This window comes from Brassica oleracea, unplaced genomic scaffold (assembly GCF_000695525.1).
Source record: "Brassica oleracea var. oleracea cultivar TO1000 unplaced genomic scaffold, BOL UnpScaffold01416, whole genome shotgun sequence".
Classification (NCBI taxonomy): Eukaryota; Viridiplantae; Streptophyta; class Magnoliopsida; order Brassicales; family Brassicaceae; genus Brassica; species Brassica oleracea.
In genome coordinates, this window is record NW_013617952.1 from 8,117 (window position 1) to 11,741 (window position 3,625).

The following is a 3,625-nucleotide window of genomic DNA, read 5'->3' on the forward strand; positions in this document are numbered from 1 at the left end:
ATCTCCTAGACAGTGGTACAAGAGGTTTGACAGCTATATGGTCAAGTGGACTACGACAGGAGTCCTTATGACTGTTGTGTCTACATGAGCAAGGTGGAGGATGAGTCGTATACCTACCTGGTGTTGTATGTAGACGACATGCTAATAGCTGCCAAGAAGAAGTGCTATGTTCAGAAGCTGAAAGAACTACTGAGTTCTGAGTTTGAGATGAAAGATTTGGGTGCTGCGAGGAAGATTCTAGGAACGGAGATCTTCAGGGATGTGACGAAGAAGAAGATGTTCTTGTCACAAAAGGCCTACATTGAAAAGGTCTTGACAAGATTCGGGATGCTTAATGGTAAGCCTATCGATACTCCATGTGCTGCAAATTTTCATCCTACCATGAGTGATGAAATGTCTGAAGGGGAAATCGATTATATGTCACGTGTTCCTTATGCTAGTGTTGTAGGAAGTTTGATGTATGCTATGGTTTGTACAAGACCAGATCTTGTACACGCAGTCAGTGTTGTGAGTAGGTTCATGGTTCAGCCGCGAAAGGAGCACTAGATCGCTGTGAAGAGGATTTTCCGGTACCTTAAGGGTACATCTGATATTGGTCTTGTCTATGGAGACAAGGATCCGAGACTGGTTACTGGGTATTCTGATTCGGATTATGCAGGAGATGTGGACAGCAGGAGATCTATGACTGGTTACGTATTTACTTTGGGTGGTTCTGTTGTGAGCTGGAAGGCGACTTTGCAGTCGACAGTGACTTTGTCTACAACTGAGGCAATGTATATGGCATTGACAGAAGCTGCTAAGGAGGCAATATGGTTGAGAGGTTTGGTCAGTGATCTTGGTCTTCATCATGATCAGGCTACTGTGTTCTGTGATAGCTTAAGTGCTATCTGTTTAGCCAATGATCAGCTTCATCATGAGAGAACCAAGCATATCGATGTAAGATACCATTTTCTGAGAGATGAGAAGAGGATTGAAGTGAAGAAGGTAGGAACAGCTGATAATCCTGCGTATATGTTCACTAAGCCGGTTCCTCATAGCAAGTTCAAGCATTGTCTTGATTTGCTAAACATCTCAAGCTGTTAAATCTGGCACTGATGGGCGTTTGGCCCTGAGGGGCATCTGGCTCGAAGAGAGCATCTGGCCCAAGTGAGGGCATCTGGCTCTGAAGAGCATCTGGTCCGACGGGACATCTGACATCTGAGTTCGACGGAACATCTGAGCAAAGAGAGAGTCTGGTACATCTGTATTCTGAGCACGAAGAAGTGCATTCTGGTACATCTGATTATGGAGGATTCAAGTCAAGGTGGAGATTTGTTGAATAATGCCTTGAATCTTTTGGGTCTTAGTCTTTTGAGGTCCACTAGTGCTAGGGTTTTCTGGGACACAACTATATATATCTTGTGCCTCCTCTAAACCTAGTTAACAGCCGTAGAGAAACTAGATCTGATCTTCTTGTAGACAGATCTCTGTAATTACTCCATCAATAAAATCTCTTTTTGCCCGTGAACGTAGCCGTTAGGAGTGAACCACGTTAAATCTATGTGTCTTTCTTTATTGTTTATCCATCTGTTAATTTCTATCTTCTCACATCCATCACAACATACCTGTTGAGCAAGGTCGTTAAGAGAAGCTCCGACAGCATACAACACTATTCCTTTGGAGGTCTCGGACATTTTAACTCCGTCTCTCAGACACGATCCAAAAAGCAACATCAATCCCCCGGGGACGAGCTCGTCGGCTCTAGCATCTAATAGAATCTTGGCGTCGGCTGAGTACTGATCAAGATATGCTTTCTTGACCGCTTTGTTGAACCCAGTGCAATGCATGTCTCTGTTCCAGGATGGAGAGTCGCGGTCCGTGATCCCTTTGGGGATTTTGGAGGTGAAATGGAATGCGTAATTGATAACTCCTATGTGGAAACTCTCTTTAGGAAGAACACTTTCAAAGAAGGAACCCGGAACACCAGCACTATAGTATCTTCTGCCCGCAGGAAGCGACTGGAAGAGAGTGTTGAAATCGTTAGTAGTAAAGTCGTTGAAGAGGACTTGGAACTCGATGTTCTCGGCCGGGTTTTGTCCGGTCCCCTTGGCGGTACTTGTCTTCAAATGCATCAATGATGTTTTGGACTGCAACAAAAGTGTTAGGTCCACTCGTACAACCAAAATCTGCCACACTGAAGCGATCAGAGTTCAAATCAAGGCTGAGTTTGGCCTTGATAGCCTCGCTCATCTTTTCTTTTGCCGCTTCTAACAGTGCTCTCTTTGAAACCAAATTAAAGAGGTAATTAATACATGCCTACTTACATAAAATAAATCATATACAGTGTTTCATAATCATTTATATAAATATATACCTGATACGAGGAGTTCTGGTTGTAACTCTCAGGACCTTCTCCTCCCACCATGATCCATTTTGGAGTAGTTTTTTTTTTTTTTTGGTAAGACATTTTGGAGTAGTTGCCATGATCTATCTCTTCTTCTCACTCTTCTTCTCTTGATTGATACTTAATGTTTGATGAGAACTGTGATCATTTGTGGACGCGTCTATATTTATACTAGCTTGCGTTGTGCTATTTCCTTGCTTAAAGAAAAAAAATGTGATTAATTAATAAATTAAATATGCATATACGGTTTTATATATTAATGATAATAGCCACCTACTGTGCGCTGTGCCTCTGTCGTCGCCTTGCATTGTTTAATCTTAGTGTTAATCCATGTATACAAAATGTAATATATGATATTTCGAAAACACTATAAACGTGCTACGATAACAATTAGGTAAGTTTACTCAAATATACAATATTTTAGGACAATTAACTAGAACCATACAGATTTTTTTTATTACTGGCATTTTTTAAATACCAAATGTGCCTTTTTTTTACGAGAGAAAAAACGTATTTACAAAAATGCGGTTACTTTTTAATGCCACGTAATCAAAAACCCGGCGCCACGTAGGAATTCGGTTCTGTGTTTTCATTAAGTCGGCCGTAAAGAGCTATATACGTCGTTACGGCTGAGTTATTGCTACGTTGCGGCTGAATTAAACAACGCGGCTGACTTAAAAGAAAACGGCTGACTTAAGAACATAAATCGGCTGTTAGTTACGGCTGATTTACAGAAACCTAGCTAATTTATGGGATAACGGCTGACTTACGTACACAAGTTACGACTGACTTATACATCGGCGGTTTGATTTCTGTAAAATTTGGCTGAGTTGTAGTTAAGACACGACTGAGTTATGTTTCCACAGCTGAGTTAATGAACATCGTCTGGCTGAGTTATTGAATTTACGACCGACTTATGAGATGTTGTTACGGCTAAGTTATATTTAATCATCCGTCATTGGATGGATTAATAGTAAACTCAGCTTATTTACGGCTGACTTATTAGGGAAAGATTAATTACTAGAATATCATTTGTTTGACGGCTGATTTATTTGACGATATGGCTGACTTAAGATTTTTCATCTTAATTACAGCTAATTTATTAGCGAAAGATTAATTACTGAAAAAGTATCCACGTTTCGGCTGACTTGCATTGTACATGAGGGCTGATTTATTTAGGCTGAGTTATATATTCATTTGGCGGCTGACTAAGCGATTTTCCATGTCATCTGCCATGTCATC

General features: G+C 40.8%; 1 pseudogene; it reads right to left on the bottom strand.

Moving 5' to 3' along the window:
* LOC106321312 overlaps nucleotides 1-2,481 on the bottom strand; it is a 5,900-nt pseudogene extending 3,419 nt beyond the window's left edge.
* Nucleotides 2,482-3,625: the final 1,144 nt, after the last annotated feature.